The 18,165-nt window shown below is 39.9% G+C and overlaps 2 protein-coding genes across 14 annotated transcripts in view; one reads left to right on the forward strand and one right to left on the reverse strand.

Annotated features, from left to right (window-relative positions):
• ZC3H12B (zinc finger CCCH-type containing 12B) overlaps window positions 1-3,598 on the reverse strand; it is a 423,636-nt gene extending 420,038 nt beyond the window's left edge. For 10 of the 12 annotated variants that reach the window (XM_073013621.1, XM_073013617.1, XM_073013610.1 and 7 more), the window contains exon 1: window positions 3,155-3,595. The gene's annotated coding sequence lies outside the window, so the exon portion shown is untranslated. The other 2 variants (XM_037994695.2, XM_073013620.1) reach the window with 2 other exon arrangements.
• ZC4H2 (zinc finger C4H2-type containing) overlaps window positions 3,528-18,165 on the forward strand; it is a 107,341-nt gene continuing 92,703 nt past the window's right edge. Inside the window, exons 1-2 of one of the 2 annotated variants that reach the window (XM_007991911.3) lie at window positions 3,528-3,795; window positions 6,224-6,339. The gene's annotated coding sequence lies outside the window, so the exon portion shown is untranslated. The remainder of the gene's footprint in view (window positions 3,796-6,223; window positions 6,340-18,165) is intronic. The other variant, XM_007991909.3, reaches the window with a different exon arrangement.

Below are 18,165 nucleotides of genomic sequence, written 5' to 3' on the forward strand. Positions count from 1 at the left end.
ATCACCACAGTACTTACAATTTGACATACAAGGTAATTTTAATTTCTTGGCAGTTTCCCTCCTCTTTCCAAAGATCATCCCTTTGATACTGTCATAAGACCAGAAATGTACAATACTAACTTAGCAAAAATGATTTACTCCAATGCCTTCTGAATACATTTTGTTATCTGTTAACTGGTTAATTTCCAACAATAATCATAGCTGTTTGCTGACTGTGTCCAGATAGGCCATTCTATTCTCTAATAACTTGTTTATTTAATAGCTGATATTCTTAGAGGATATTCAAAATAACAATTATATTTGTTGAGCCTAGAAACTATTTGCTACTGTGAATTAAAGTTAACTTTAATTAGAGAAGACTATTGCTGGCAGCAAAAGATACCAAATAAAAGGTACAGAAGGTGTATAAATCCTCAAAAATTTCAAGTTTGAGTATATTGCTCCTGAGAGTAAATCTGTGAATTCTTTATATTTGGAATTCTAATATGTGAATTTATGTTAGGAGACATACCTCTCTATGGATGGAATAACTCCATATCTTGTTATTTTTCTATGTGTAAATGCCAACTTACAATGGCTGACTAAAACCTAGGAGACAATTAGTCATCTGACTAATTTTCAATATAGCAGAAGGATATTAGAAATATACCAAAATAAGCTTTGCAGAGGTTTGTAATTGCAGTTTAAACATTGATGTTAGTTGTCAATTATTAATACATACATTATTAATAACATGATATTAGAACTTTGACAGACATCAATTTGTGGGATTCTGATGTACCCTTCCCTTTGTTTTCAGAAAATGAAAGCAATAGCAGTACTAAATGTAGTACTAAAAACTAAGTTATCATATACTAATGGATCAAAATGAATGTTGCATATAAAATTTCCCTTATTTAATTTATCAAGAAATAGTCTTTGGAGCATATTAATAATTTAAGGCTGTACTAATCAGACCAGTGTTTTATGAAACACTCAGAATATAACTGTCTCTTAGTGGACAGTAAAAAAATATACAGGTTACAAAAACATGTGAAGACATTCTCAATTGCCTCAGGTAATAGGATGATTATTTGCTACATCTGCTTAGAAGACATTCTCAATTGCCTCAGGTAATAGGATGATTATTTTAAAGCCTGATTTCTATAGCATGTATATCTGTGAAATTATATTTAATTTGTTAATTTAGTATATAGTTTATCATAGAAAATTATGCCCACTACAAAGAAGTTAATTGCCACTGACAGTCCTCTTCTCCTTCAGGTTTATCTAGGAGAAAATATGCACAAGGATTAGAAAATCAAGTGCCTTAGCTCATGCTATGCTGAACTCTTCCCCCTTCTAAGAAAGCGTATACTTCTATTAAGAGCCAAATCAAGTATGACTTTCTCTACAAAGCTTTCTCAGACAAATCCAGCCTACAGCAATCTCCCTTTACTCGTAACTCTTTTAGTCCTTATTCAACATGACTCTATGTTCCAATTGTTGACCATGATGTCTCATATATGTATTTTCCTTTTTCTAATGGGTAAGCAATTTACCCAACTGGTAAACTGCTGTTTCTCTTCTATTCTCCACAATACCTGGTATAGTAGTAGGCATTCATTAGAAGCTAGAAAATAAAAACTCGTTGAAAGTCACTTTAAAAAAAGAAAAACTTCATTCCAGAGTTCACTGATCAAGTGCTTTGATAGCATTTGCAAAATAAGCCATCAATTTTATTTTATAATGTGTTTATGACACCCTAGGTAAATGCTCTTAGAGTATGTGGCACCTTCATAGCCATACTCATTTCAATGGAATACTAGATTGGATTCAAATTACTGCCAGGTTCTCTAAGTATGTGAAGGTGAAGAGCAAGTATTCATATGATATACTATTATTCCAAATAATTCAGACTTAAATTCATCAAAAGCTTTTCCAAAACAAAACAAAAAATATTGCCTTTGGACTCTAGCAACTAGAAGCATGTCAGCTTGCTAACGCACAAAACAAACAATACTCTCGGAGGTCCAAGATTATTTTGCAGTGGTACTAGAATTATATTGTGCTTTAATTCAAACTATACCCCCAAAGAACCTCAAACAACATGAAAGCTCCCAAAGCAAAGCATTTTACCCCAAACTAACAAAGTTTGCAGTCTTGACAGATTCATCCAATACATTTAATCATAAATGGCATCTATATATCCTTTTAAAAAATCTTTAGCTCAAAAGCGTTTACAAAAAAAGGAAAATTCAGCTTTTCCATTATTACACTTCTTTCTCGCCACGTCTTATCAGATAAAAGAAACCTGAAATGGCTTAAAAACCAACAGGGAGGGAAAATAACCCATCTTTTATTGTCTGCTCACAGAATTATCTTCAACTGCAGGCTACCTCAGGAAGAATAGATATATCACAACCTATCCTCGCTTTTATTTGGGATATTTTAGGTTTCATCATCATATTTATAATAAAAAAGAAGTATGCCATTCTCGATGAAAAGTAGTTTGTAAAACCAGTTTCCCTTATTATCAATCAGCCATTCTGCCTACTTCTCAAGTTTGATGGCATTTTAGAAGTCTAGTGGAGTGTGTGTTTGTTTTATTGTTTTTATTATTTAATATAAGTATTATCTTCCTAACGTACATGTCAGGAGTCAGAAGCCAGGCACAAGGCTTTCGGGAGCTCTCAGCACACGAGTAGCAACAACACTGAAAAGTAAGGGGCCACTCCAGCTATCTGTTCAAGCCTTGAGGCATGGAGTGGCAGCAGCCCGGGGAATGGGCTCCTGAGAAGCCCGCGGTCAGGCTGAGCCTCCTGAGAGCGAGAGCCAAAGCGAGGGGAAAGGGGCGAGCACAGCACTGGGAGAGTCTGTCCACGAATCAGGAACCAGGCTGCGTGACTGTACGTAGAATTATCAGCATCTATGGCATCTAAGAAGCAAAGCCAGGCCTTAAGCACCCACCCCGCATTCCTGGACGCCAGGGTTGAGACCAAAAAGTGGTGGCTATGAGAAGGAAAACTACCTCGAAGGGAATAGAGAGCCGCGAGCAGATGTGGGAGAGGCGTCAGAAGCTTCTGCAGGCAAAAGCAGCGATTCGCTCGCCTCCCGGGGCCCCGGAGGCCGGAAAGGCGCCCTAGAACCGAGCGAGTGCGGTGCCACTACTCACCCCTACTCTCCTATGGTCCCGGTCGTCGCCCTGCTCGACGCAGCCCCTGCAGGGGGGAGCCCCTCCCCCGCCCGCCGCCGGGGGTGGGCTCGGCGGGCGAGAGAAGGCGGCGGCGCAGGTGTCCAAGAGCCGGGGCCAGAGAGAAGCTGGGTGCAAGGGAGACAGCTTGGTGCCTTGCGCTCCGTGGCGCCGCCAACTTCACCACCATCGACGTGGAGGGACAAAGGGAGGCGATGGGGGGCAGGCGCTCGCCCAGCGGCCCGGACCCTCCTGGGGTACTAGGCCTGAGCCTCTGGAGTGACAGCCGTTCCCAGTCCCCTCAGCAACGCGACCCCCAGGCCTGATTCCCGTCCCTGGGCCCCCCTGGCCACAGAGCAGCGGCGGCTCCCTCTTGGGGCCGCGGTCGCATCTGCATCCTCCTGCTCCTCCTCCTCTGGCGCCGCTGCCTACACACACAGCCCCGGCGCGGTTACCGCCGCGGCGCCCGACCGCCGTTGCCTAGCAACTGTGCGCATGCGCCCCACCCCTGTCGGCGACTGCTGCCACCGCTGGCGCCGCTGTCGGAGCTCAAACCAGCAGGCCTGCGACCTAGAAAGTGCTCAAAACCCCACTTCCTAAGGCCTAGAAGGAGCGACGTGAAGGTAAGGGTGGGTGAGGAGAGGTCCAGGATGCTCTGCAATTCGAGAGGCCTGAGGACTTGGGATACGACAGTCAGCCCCTCGACAGGCACCTCTGCGGTTAATTAAGAGTGACAGTACCAACAACCTCACTACTTGTCTCGCTGCCTTTTATTTGTCTTTTATTTGCCTTTTATTTTATTTGCCTTTTATTTTATTTGCCTACTTATTTGTCTTGGCTCCTCCAATTCATCCTTCACAAGGGCTGCCAGGGTAATTTTCTAAATAACTTCTCTGATATGTGTCACTGGTCTGCAAAACTCAGGTGGTTAAGGGTCACCTCCCTTAATAGGGCCTAACAGTTATTTACTACTGCAACAGCATACTCTGGTTTCTTTGCCTTTAGATTTGTCTTTCTGCAATTTGTTCTCATACTTGTACCAGTGATCAAATGAAAAGCTAATCTCACTTCCTTCTGGCTTAGAGAATGGGCTTTGAAATTACAGCCAAATTTGAATTTCTGCTCCACCACCAAGTAGCTCTGTTTCCTTGAGCTAGGATTTTATTTATTAATTTATTTATTTATTTATTTTTTTTTTGAGACAGAGTCTCACCCTGTCGCCCAGGCTGGCATGCAGTGGCGCCATCTCGGCTAACTGCAACCTCCTCCTCCCGGGTTCAAGTGATTCTCCTGCCTCAGCCTCCCGAGTAGCTGGGACTACGGGTGCAAGCCACCACGCCTGGCTAATTTTTGTATTTTTAGTAGAGACAGGGTTTCACCATGTTGGCCAGGCTGGTCTCAAACTCCTGACCTCAAGTGATCCGCCCGCCTCCACCTCCCAAAGAGCTGGGATTACAGGCCCTCCACTAATGTTTCACTGGCACTTATCGTAGGACTTCTTAGAGTTTTTACACATGGCGTAGCTATTTTTACACTTTCTAAAATGTTTAAATATTTTACCAAATAAACATCCAGCAGGGCACATTTTATAAATATGTTTACACATTGTATTAAGTTTAATACAGAAACTCTAAACCTAATCTCAAAAACATCAAGTAAATAAGTCCCTAGAATATCACACAAGTTTGTACATAGCCATTGCCTACATGTCAATTCTCAGTGTCAATATTTTAAAATTAAAAAGTGTAGTTTTGGAAGAGTCACTGGATATTTACATGTTCGTTAACTGGAGGGTTTATGCAGATTTCTTACCCAGGTGAACCTTTGGGAAAGATGTCTAATCACTTTATAGATCTAGATGTGTCTCGGAAAAGGTAAAAACTGATCTGTAGCTGGGTGCCTAAGGAGGCGTGGAAGGAGCTAGGGCTAGAAAAATAGAGGCAAGATCTTAGAGGACTTTGAATGTTAAGCTAGGGAATCTGTACTTTCTCCTTTATTATAGATAATAAATTTTTCTATTGAAAAATAACTCCAATTTTTACTAAGTGCTTACTCTGAGCCACAGTAAGTTATGTATGTTAAGGGCTTTACATGCACTTTTCCATTTAATCCTCATAACTACTCTATAGGTATTATAATTATCCCCATTTTACTGATAAGGAAACAGATTCAGACAGGTTAAGAATCTCAGCTCAGGCTGGGCGCGGTGGCTCACGCCTGTAATCCCAACACTTTGGGAGGCCGAGGTGGGCACATCACCTGAGGTCAGGAGTTCAAGACTAGCGTGGCCAACATGGCGAAACCCTTCCTCTACTAAAAATAAAAAAATTAGCCAGGCATGGTGGCACTTGCCTGTAATCCCAGCTACTTGGGAAGCGGAGACAGTAGAATCACTTGAACCTGGGAGGTGGAGGTTGCAGTAAGCCAAGATGGCACCATTGCACTCCATCCTGGGTGACACAATGAGACTCCTTCCCAAAAAGAAAGAGAGAGAGAGAGAGAGAGAGAAAAAAAAGAAACATTAGAGGAGAGCTCAAATGGACTGTCACACTAAAATGAAACTTTGTACAGATCAGCCAAAAAGTACTGAAGAAAGAGAAGAACAATTGGAAAGGGGAAAAGAGTGAATCACTCTAGACCTAATTAAATAGAAGTATCAGATTGGAGATCATCAACAAGCTGTAACCAATGTGGAGGACCATAACATAGGGAATATATATTACAAGTATAAATGTAGCAATGAGCTTGGATAGAGTTCTCACACAGCTCATACCTTTCCTTCCATATGGAACAGACATGCCTTTCAGGTTCAAAGGAAAACAATTCCGTAGTGTTCAGCCTTTTCTAATGACCATCAGTAACTCACAGGGAAAGACTTTTTACAAAATTTGCTTATATCTTCTAAAGCCTGTATTTTGCCACATAAAACCTACATTCTCTGTTCACTTATTGAACTAATTACATTCTGTCACACATTTTTTAACAGTGAATAGAGGAATACATATATAAAATCCTGCTGATCATCTTTAATTCTTCTGTGTTCCTTTCTAGATAGAGAACTGTGTCACTGCTGTACTTAAACTCCTTCAGTATCTTTCCTGGGGTTTCAAGATAAAATCTCATCTCCTTTGCCCACATCAGTGCATCTGCCTTACTACGATAGAAAGGTAAAAACTCCTACAACAAACAGAACTCTCTATGTCAACATGGAAAAAAAAAAGAAAGCTGATTTATTATTGAGTAAGCACAACAGAGTACACGCATATAAGTAGCCTTCAAGAGACTGCAAATTCAAAATGAAATTCTACACAACTTATATATTACAACAGATACCAAGTCCACTTGAGAATTGAGGCAGCTATTTGTTTAGTTAATTGAATTCTTCCAACAGAGTAATAAAACTTTTCTTACCTCCCCAAAGATACCTCTCATCTTCCTGAAAGACAAATGGTTACACCTTGAGATGGGCTCCTACATTAACTTTGAAGACATGTCTTTACATTTCAAAGAGAAATGTGACCTTGACCTTGGACATATGTGTGCGTAGTCTCTCTGTGGTCTCTGGAGAGATTTATCTACATTCCAAAAGTTAGAGAAAGCATAAAGGTTCACTCTGCCTCCCAAGGTGATACATTAAGAGCTAAGGGGGAGAAAATAATCTCTTTCTCCTTATTCACCTTCTTTTCATTTCTTTTTTTTTTTTTTTTTTTTTTTTTTTTTTTTTTTTTTTTTTTTTTCCTTATTCACCTTCATTTACCTTTACAATTACAAATCAGTGAGTTCTTCAAAAACAGAACTCTGTGCTGGCACAGTAAATGCACTTAGTAAATCAAGAGTAGATCTTCCTTGAATAAATAAAGTCATAGAAGAAGATGTCAATAGATGAGTGGGAATTTGCCAAAAGGGGTTAAAAATATCCCATGCAAAGTAAAAAGTATATTCAAAAGCCCAGAAAATGTGAAAGTGCATGACGTATTCAGCCAAAGTAGAAAAGTGTGACTTATGCTTATTTTATCTGTGTTTATGGGCTGGGAAGTGTAAAGTTGTAATGGAGTTGAATATAGAGAAGTAGACTGAGCAAAGGTTGTGAAATGCCTTGTATGCCACGCCAAAGTTTGGAAAAGGTCTATATCTGATGGCTAAATATGGTGTTAAAGAAAATTTTTTCATGATACTTGTTAAAGATGGTAAGAAAGACTTAATTCAAGGGGGATTATTGTTATGGAGTTTTACAGTAGAGGAGAGAGATGAGGCTTAACTCTGAGTCCAACAAGGGGGGAGTAACATTTATAAGTGGGAATTTATAAACAAGGAGCAGAGTGGAGGCATCAGTTAATGGAAAATTACTAAGAGGAAACATTACTTCTAGGGGTATTCTTGCTAAACCAACTTGATGGAAATCTTGCTAAAGGCAGACCAGGGTAATAAGATATCAGGGGTGGGAGATGAGATATCTAATCAGATATCCAGAATGATCAGATACCAAGGGTAGGGAATTTCCACTAAACTGACTCAGCAGGATTCTTGCTAAAACTGAGCTAAGCAAGCCAAGGACAGAGCCCAAGGTCAGAGTTTAGTTGAGAAGATGGCTCACAAGAGCCTAACTCAAATTTGGTCGAGGAGAGAGTCTTTGTCAGAGGCAAGGTACTATTACTTGTTTAGGAGTCTAGCCGAAATATTAAACAGTGCTTCAGCCCCAAAGAGCTTATAATCTAATGATGCAGGAAGACAAGTTAATAAATAATTTACATAAATGAAATCAAATTGACAGATGTATTTGTGGGGGAGGGTATGAGATTGGAAATAGACTTTGAGTGAAGTTTCTGAGAAAGCTCCTTGGATGATTTCATCTTGACATATAACATAAAAGATCAGCTAGACACAGTGGCTCACTCCTGTAATCCCAGCACTTTGGGAGGTCAAGGCAGGTGGATTGCTTGAGCTTGAGACCAGCCTGGGCAACGCAGAGAAACCCAGTCTCTACAAAAAGAAATACAAAAATTAGCTGGTTGTGGTGACATGTGACTGTAGTCCCAGCTACTCAGCAGGCTGAGGTGGGAGGACGACGTAAGCCCAGGAGACAGAGGTTGCAGTGAACTGCAGTTGCTCCAGTGCACTCCATCCTGGGCAAGAGAGCCAGACCCTGACTCAAAAAATTTAAAAAAAGAGTCTCCAGAATTGAAGTAATTCCCAGAATTTCAGACCCTTGAACCCTTTGTGTCTGTATGCTATAGATCTTCATCTTTTGTTCACTGTTTCTATTCAAGCTCCTCTGAAGAAAATCACTATGACTTTTTAATGCAAATTGATGTTACCACAGATTTAGTTTCTCATCTCCGAACTACTTCGCAATCCTTTTTCATGGTCAGTCCTTCTCCAGTTCCCCTCAGCTATTTCTCCAAACTTTAACCATTCTCTACTATGACAGATGACCTCATCCTTCACTCAGCAAATCTGCCACCCAACTGGTGACTTTATTACCTATGTTCCTTAAAAAAATTGCAGGTAACAGGAATTTTTCTCACCTACAATCTGCATCTGCTCCCATGTTATACCTTTATTCCTCCAGTCTCACATAGACTAAATCTCCTATTTGAGCTCCTGATCTTTGTCTTGTCTAGCACCGTACAGGTCTTACCCACTTTTTCTTTCTATCTCACATACCTTACAACTCTCCGTCTCAACTACATTATTCTCCTCAGTCTGTAAACATACTCAAGACTCTTCCATTCTTAAAAGACATACTCTCCTGTGATCCTGGAGCCTCCTTCAGCTTCCTAGAAGTGTCTCCTGTTACCCTATCATGTTTCCTTCTCACCCAGAGAAGGGTTATCTTACATTCACTGCCTCTATTTCTTCACTTCCCATTCACCTTCCAACCACTGTAATAGGGATTTAACCTCTACCTCTCCACTAAAAGCTATTTTGTTAAGAACACCAGTTACTGACAAATTTCCCTATGCAATGGACACTTTTCAGTACGTTTGTTATTGGACCTCACTGCTACATATGATAGTATTTATCATTTGGGTCTGCTTGAAAGTTTCGACTCCACTTGATTCCAGACATACATTCTCTGTTCTTTTCCTTCCTCTTTATCTTTTTTATTTATGTAACTTTCCTGGACTCTTCTCCTTCAACCTACCCATTAAATGTTAGTTTTCCCCCTCCCATAGTTCCACTTTTGGCCTATTTCTTTTGTTCTACTCTCCATGCTCTATTACCTGCACATGGATGACTTTAAAATATATATTACTAGCTCAGACCACCGTCCTGAGATCTAGATAAACTGGTCCAACTGTCCACTCAACATCCTGACTTGGATGCCACCCAAGCAGTTCAAATTCAACCTGTCCATGCTTGAATATATTTTCCCATGCTAATGGGTTATTTGTCTTTTTGGGGATAGATTCCCCAAAAAATTTCCCCAAAGAGAGGCCTGGCACAGTGACTCATGCCTGTAATCTCAGCACTTTGGGAGGCTGAGGCAGGCGGATCAGGAGTTCAAGACCAGCCTGGCCAATATGGTGAAACCCTGTCTCTACTAAAAATACAAAAATTAACCAGGCATAGTGGCTCACGTCTGTGGTCCCAGCTATTTGGGAGGCTGAGGCATGAGAATCACTTGAACCCAGGAGGCAGAGGTTGCAGTGAGCCGGAATGGCACTACTGCACTCTGTCTCAAAAAAAAAAAAAAAAAAAAAATCCCCAAAGGGAGACCCTGGTATTGTCACATAATGATTTCACCTTCTCACAGAAACAGATGAAATGACTGGATTATGATCATTTTATGTGAGTCAAACCAAGACTTCTGTACCTTTTCCTGAAAAATAAGCTGCATATGTGCACCAAGGAAGAATAAGTTGAATCACTAGAATTGAAACTTCATGAAGACAGGGATTCTTGCCTACTTTGTTCACTGCTCTATCTCTAATGCTTAGAATAGTACCTGCCACATAGTAGGCTCTCAATAAATCTTTGTCGAATAAATGAATGGATGAATTTCTATATCCTCTTCTTAAAGGCCCTTTGGGAATTCCACTAGATTGTAGCAGCTAACTAGCTAGCTAGATAGCTGGCTAGACAGATATAGATAGATATCAATGTATATACATAGATTAAGGAGGTATATATCTTTTTGTGTCTGAAATAGGACAAAAGGAAATTATAACTGCACTTCACCCAGATTTCTGCCTATTGAAAGGAAAGAAAAAGGAGGGAGGGAGGGATAAAAACACTTTATCTGCCTCTTGGAATAGCCATTTGGTAGTTCTTCAGCTCTTCCAGATGCTCAGATCTCTGCTTTAGGAAAATCTCCTTTGTAGTATGCCTTCAATTCCTGCATAAGGAATGTCATCTTCTGGAATCAAGACAATTCAGGCAACTGAAGATGCCCACTTCAAACAGAAGGTTGATTGGTACCTCGTTTGGCATTATATTCAATAGTGAATAAAGGACACGTGAAACCCTTTGCCTGAGCTCGCTCTCTCTTGGTATGCTGAAATTTCTGTCTCACTGATACCAAACAAAGCAAAGTATGATCTAATCCCAAGAGTGGAAGCACTTCCAAGTTTGGCAGGCCCCCAACAGTCCTATTGTCCCTCTCTGGGTAGGTGTATTTTACCTTGTCTCCTAAACAAAAAACATAAAGGTCACCTCAGAGTCTCTTTTCTAGCCTCCTACATCTAATTAAGTTAATAAGCCTTGCTGATTCTATCTCCTAAATAGCTCTCATATTCATTCATCATTCCTTTACACCTGCACCATCACCAATTTTGCCCTAATTTATTTATTTCCTTCTAATTTTTTCAGGAGTATTTCAACAACTTCCTAATCAGACTCCTTACCTTCGTTCTTACCTCTCTTCCAAACCATCTTCTGCACTGCTTCTTGAATAAGTTATCTAAAAATGCAAACCTTATCACATTCTCTCCCTGCTTAAAAACGTTTCAGATCTATTCCCCATTCCTTATTGATTACACTTCAAACTCCATATTACTTTTCATAATCTGTCTCTTTTCCAGTCATATCCCCTACCATTCTCTACATTCTACTTCATGCTCAGGAATCTAATACTCCTTGCAGTTCTTTGCTGAGCATCCCCCTTCTTGGAGCTTCTCTTTCCACCACTTCCATCCTAATGTTACTGTAGAAGTTTTTAATGTTATGTGACCCATTGGCCACAGTTAACCAACCAATCTGGAACTATTATAGTCCTTCCTTGGGAATCTGGAATCTAGATTAAGATATTTCATCCTGGTCTGGTTGCTTTCTTACGCTGAGCAGTATAAACTTCATAGCTGTTGGCAGCAGCCATTTTTCTACCATATGGTCTGGGGAAAAAGAAAATGCTGGTCTGCTATAAAAGATGAAGCAGAAACATAGAGAGATGCAGCAATGAGAGAGGGAGAGAGTCCAGATAGCAGTTGAGTTCCTAGCTGCAGCTTATTCCTTGAAGCCCACCTGCCTTCTTGTTTTTGGGTTCCATAAGACACTCCTCTATCCTTGTGCTAAATTCCTTTTGTTGCTCAAGCTAGTTTGAATTGAGTAACTGTGCAAACATTCTGCTCTCCCATATTAAGCTGCTTAGCTCTTCTGTATCTTTGCTTATTCTTTTCCCTTTGCCTGCAAAACAGTAGTTATTTCCACAACCGTTTTGCCTGAATAATTTATATTTATAATGGCCCTTTACCTGTATCCGGAAGGTTCCTATATTTCTACTCTGCCCTTACTTCATTCCTTCCTCCCCAAAGGGAAATATTTATATTATAGGTCAGATGGCATGACACTGATTAGGTCAGATTTAATAAAGGGTAGGGTCGATATTTGCAAATAGGTCTCATACCCATTCGTGGTCCTTCCGTTCCTATTCCTCCTCTTTTCCTGTGGGTGGATACTGTAAGAGGGCCAGGGCCTATCTTGAGGCAGTTTCAGCAATATTCTCTTTCTGTATCTAAGAAGACTGGCATCAATTCAGATTTATGTGTTACGTGGCTGGGTCAGAGAACACTAACATTTGGATTTGAGCTTGGGGACAGGAATGCCATTAGGGAACCTCATTAAGGCTTCAAGTGAGCCACTTTTTAATCACATTTTCCCATAGCTCTATACAGAAAATATTTTGTACAGCATCCTATGTTTAGTAATCAGAGTTGCAGCTGGTATTTGGAGGGAAAGAGATTCTCTCCTGAAATTGGAGATCCTTGGGGAATGTAGACTGAATAGGAGAGCTGCACTTAAACTAGATTAGAAGGCAGAGTTCCACATGGAGAAAGGAAAATTCTCCTTATGGCCTCTATGGATAAAAAATGATTTTGGTTTGCATATTTTGGGGCATTGGTTGGAGGGATGGCATCTTGCTTTCCCCAATCCCACTCTCTCACCCGGAGCTGAGGAGTGGTGTATTTCTCCAGAGAGATCACATCTTTTTGTGGCAGGAATCTAAATGGTAGGAGAAATGTTTATATTACCATTTAGATAACCAAAGTCTGGAGAATTCAAAATCTGAAGGAAAGCAATGCGATTATGGATGTTTGATAAGTGCCAATAGTAGCAGCACAGAACTAGTAAAGATTTGGAGCCTGGGCACTATATTGAGACCTCGTCTCTACCAAATATTTTTAAAAACTAGCCAGACATGGTGATCACCTGTGGTCCCAGCTATTTGGGAGGCTGCGGTGGGAGGATGGTTTGCACCTAGGAGGTGGAGGCTGCCGTTAGCTGTAATTGTGCCACTGCACTACAGCTTGGGTGACAGAGCAAGACCGTGACCAAAAAAAAAAAAAAAAAAGCAAAAAACAGACCAATGAAAAAAACATGGATTTGGAATTTCATGAAGTTTTTAGAAAATAAATATGGCAGCTCAACCGCCCTCTCCACAGGCAATTTCTCTCAGTTGAATTTTATTTTATTTTATTTTCAGCTTTTATTTTAGATACAGGGAGTACATGTGTAGGGTTGTTATATGGATATATTGTACCAAAGTAATGAGCATAATACTCAATAGGTAGTTCTTCAACCCAAGCCCCACTCATTTTCTCCCCTCTCTAGCAGGTCACAGTGTATATTATTCTCATGATTACATTCATGTCTACTCAATGTTTAGCGGCAACTTACAAGTGAGAATACGTGGTTTTCTGTTTCTGCATTAATTCGCTTAGGTTATGGCCTCCAACTCCATCCATGTTGCCGCAAAGGACATGGTGCCAATTTTTTATGGCTGTGTGGTATTCCACGGTGTATATATACCACATTTAATTGATCTCATCTACCAGTGATGAGCACCTGGGTTGATTCCATGTCTTTGGTATTGTGAATAGTGTGGCAATTAACATACAAGTGCATGTGGTTTTGTTTTTGTTTTTGTTTTTGTTTTTTTTGTATAATGATCTATATTCTTTTAGGTATATACCCAGGAATGTGATTGCTGGGTCAAATGGTAGCTCCACTTTAAGTTCTTTGAGACATCTTCAAGCTGCTTTCCACAGGGGCTGAACTGTTAATAATTTACATTCCAACCAACAGTGTATAAGTGTTCCCTTTTCTCTGCAGCCTCAACAGCATCTGTTGTTTTTTGACTTTTTAATAGTAGCCATTCCGACTGGTGTGAGATGGTATCTCATGGTGGTTTTGACTTGCATCTCTCTGATGACCAGTGATGGTAAACATTTTTTTTTATTATACTTTAAGTTCTGGGGTACATGTGAAGAACATGCAGGTTTGTTACATACGCATAGACATGCCATGGTGGTTTGCTGCACCCATCAACCCATCATCTACATTAGGTATTTCTCCTAATGCTATCCCTCCCCTAGCCCCCACCCCCCAACCCCCGACAGGCCCCAGTGTGTTCTGTTTCCCATGCTGTGTCCGTGTGTTCTCATTGTTTAACCCCCACTTATGTATAAGAACAGGTGGTGGTTGGTTTCCTGTTCTTGTGTTAGTTTGCTGAGAATGATGGTTTACAAATTCATCTGTGTGCCTTCAAAGGACATGAACTCATCGTTTTTTATGGCTGCATAGTATTCCATGGTGTATATGTGCCACATTTTCTTTATCCAGTCTATCTATCATTAATGGGCATTTGGGTTGGTTCCAAGTCTTTGCTGTTGTGAACAGTGCCACAATAAACATACGTGTGCAAGTGTCTTTGTAGTAGAATGATTTCTAATCCTTTCAGTATATACCCAGTAATGGGATTACTGGGTCAAGTGGTATTTCTAGTTGTAGATCCTTGAGGAATCGCCATACAGTCTTCCACAATAGTTGAATTAATTTACACTCCCACCAACAGTGTAAAAGTGTTCCTATTTCTGCACATCCTCACCAGAATCTCTTATTTCCTGCCTTTTTAATCATTGCCACTCTAACTGGCATGAGATGGTATCTCATTGTGGTTTTGATTTGCATTTCTCTGATGACCAGTGATGAGCTTTTATTCATATGTTTGTTGACTGCATATACGTCTTCTTTTGGGAAAAACTGAAAGCATTCCCTTTGAAAACCAGCACAACACAAGGATGCCCTCGCTCTTCACTCCTGTTTAACACAGTATTGGAAGTTCTGGCCAGGACAATCAGGCAATAGAAAGAAATAAAGGGTATTCAATTAGGAAAAGAGGAAGTCAAATTGTCTCTTTGCTGATGTCATGATTGTATATTTAGAAAACCCCATCATCTCAGCCCAAAATCTCCTTAAGGTGATAAGCAACTTCAGCAAAATCTCAGGAATACCATTGACTTTCTTCACAGAATTGGAAAAAAACTACTTTAAATTTCATATGGAACCAAAAAAAGAGCCCTCGTAGCCAAGACAATCCTAAGCAAAAAGAACAAAGCTGGAGGCATCATGCTACCTGACTTCAAACTATACTACAAGGCTACGGTAACCAAACAGGATGGTACTGGTACCAAAACAGATATATAGATCAATAGAACAGAACAGAGGCCTCAGAAATAGCACCACACATCTACAACCATCTGATCTTTGACAAACCTGATAAAAAGAAGCAATGAAGAAAGTCATTGGTAGCTTGATGGGGATGGCATTGAATCTATAAATTACCTTGGGCATTTTGGCCATTTTCATGATACTGTTTCTTCCTGTCCATGAGCATAGAATGTTTTTCCATTTCTTTGTGTCCTCTCTTATTTCCTTGAGCAGTGGTTTGTAATTCTCCTTGAAGACATCCCTCACATCCCTTTTAAGTTGTATTCCTAGGTATTTTACTGTCTTTGTAGCAATTGTGAATGGGAGTTCACTCATGATTTGGCTTTCTGTTTGTCTGTTATTGGTGTATAGGAAGGCTTGTGATTTTTGCACAATGATTTTGTATCCTGAGACTTTGCTTTCAGTTTTCACCCTTTCAGTATGATATTGGCTGTGGGTTTGTCATAAAGAATTATTATTATTATTTTGAGATGCGTTCCATCAATACCTACTTTATTGAGAGTTTTTAGCATGAAGGGGCGTTTAATTTTGTCAAAGGCCTTTTCTGCATCTATTGAGATAATCATGTGGTTTTTGTCATTGGTTCTGTTTATATGATGGGTTACATTTATTGATTTGCGTATGTTGAACCAGTCTTGCATCCCAGGGATGAAGCCAACTTGATCGTGGTGGATAAGCTTTTTGATGAGCTCCTTGATCGTGGTGGATAAGCTTTTTGATGGATTTGGTTTGCCAATATTTTATTGAGGATTTTCGCATTGATGTTCATCAGGGATATTGGCCTGAAAGTTTCTTTTTCTGTTGTGTCTCTGCCAGGTTTTGGTATCAGGATGATGCTGGCCTCACAAAATGAATTAGGGAGGATTCCCTCTTTTTCTATTGTTTGGAATAGTTTCAGAAGGAATGGTACAAGCTTCTCTTTGTACCTCTGGTAGAATTTAGCTGTGAATCCCTCTTGTCCTGGACTTTTTTGCTTGGTAGGCTATTAATTACTGCCTCAATTTCAGATCTTGTTTTTGGTATATTCAGGGATTCGACTTCTTGTTGGTTTAGAGTTGGGAGGGTGTATGTGTCCAGAAATTTATCCATTTCTTCTAGATTTTCTAGTTTATTTGCGTAGAGGTGTTTATAATATTCTCTGATGGTAGTTTGTATTTCTATGGAATCGGTGGTGATATCCCCTTTAACATTTTATATTGCAGCTATTTGATTCTTCTCTCTTTTCTTCTTTATTATTCTGGCTGGTGGTCTATTTTGTTAATCTTTTCAAAAACCCAGCTCCTGGATTCATTGATTTTTTTGAAGGGTATTTCATGTCTCTGTCTCCTTCAGTTCTGCTCTGATCTTAGTTATTTCTTGTCTTCTGCTAGCTTTTGAATTTGTTTGCACTTGCTTCTCAAGTTCTTTTCATTGTGATGTTAGGGTGTTGATTTTAGATCTTTCCTGCTTTCCCTTGTGGGTATTTAGTGCTATAAATTTCCCACGACACACTGCTTTAATTGTGTCCCAGAGATTCTGGTACGTTGTGTCTTTGTTCTCATTATTTTCAAATAACATCTTCATTTCTGCCTTAATTTTGTTATTTACCCAGTAGTCATTCAGGAGCAGGTTGTTCAGTTTCCATATGGTTGTGCAGTTTTGAGTGAGTTTCTTAATCCTGAGTTCTAATTTGATTGTACTATGGATTGGGAAACTGTTATTATTTCCATTCTTTTGCATTTGCTGAGGAATGTTTTACTTTCAATTAAGTGGTCAATTTTAGAATAAGTGTGATATGGTGCTAAGAAGAATGTTTATTCTGTCGATTTTGGGTGGAGCGTTCTGTAGGTGTGTATTAGGTCCACTTGGTCCAGAGCTGAGTTCAAGTTCTGGATATTCTTGTTAATTTTCTGTCTCATTGATCTGTCTAATATTGACAGTGGGGTGTTAAAATCTCCCAATATTATTGTGTGGGAATCTAAGTCTCTTTGTAGGTCTCTAAGAACTTGCTTTATGAATCTGGGTGCTCCTGTATGGGGTGCATATATATTTAGAATAGTTAGCTCTTCTTGTTGCATTGATCCCTTACCATTCTGTTACGCCCTTGTTTTCTCTTTTGAGCTTTGTTGGTTTAAAGTCTCTTAGAGACTAGGATTGCAACCCCTGCTTTATTTTTGCTTTCCATTTGCTTGGTAAATATTCCTCCATCCCTTTATTTTGAGCCTATGTATGTCTGTATGTCTTTGCAGGTAAGATAGGGCTCCTGAGTACAGCACACAGATGGGACTCGACTCTTTATCCAGTTTGCCAGTCTGTGTCTTAATTGGGTCATTTATCTTGTTTACTTTTAAGGTTAATATTGTTATCTGTGAATTCGATCCTGTCATTATGATGGTAGCTGGTTATTTTTCCCATTAGTTGATGCAGTTTCTTCAGAGCGTCAATGGTCTTTACTATTTGGTATGTTTTTGCAGTGGCTGGTTTTGGTCATTCCTTTCCATGTTTATTGCTTTCTTCAGGAGCCCTTATAAGGCAGGCCTGGTGGTGACAAAATCTCTCAGCATTTGCTTGTCTGTAAAGGATTTTATTTCTCCCTTCCTTATGAAGCTTAGTTTGACTGGATATGAAATTCTGGGTTGAAAATTCTTTTCTTTAATAATGTTGAATATTGGCCCCCACTCTCTTCTGGCTTCTAGAGTTTCTGCCGAGAAATCTGCTGTAGTCTGATGGGCTTCCCTTTGTGGGTGACCCGACCTTTCTCTATTGCTGCCCTTAACATCTTTTCTTTCATTTTAACCTTGGTGAATCTGACGATTATGTGTCTTGGGGTTGCTCTTCTCAAGGAGTATCTTTGTTGTGTTCTCTGTATTTCCCAAATTTGAATGTTGGCCTGCCTTGCTAGGTTGTGGAAGTTCCCCTGGATAATATCCTGAAGAGTGTTTTCCAACTTTGTTCCATTCTCCCCGTCACTTTCAGGTACAACAATCAAATGTAGATTTGGTCTTTTCACATAGTCCCATATTTCTTGGAGACTTTGTTCTTTTCTTTTCACTCTTTTTTCTCTA

Source organism: Chlorocebus sabaeus, chromosome X (genome assembly GCF_047675955.1).
Source record: "Chlorocebus sabaeus isolate Y175 chromosome X, mChlSab1.0.hap1, whole genome shotgun sequence".
Taxonomy (NCBI): Eukaryota; Metazoa; Chordata; class Mammalia; order Primates; family Cercopithecidae; genus Chlorocebus; species Chlorocebus sabaeus.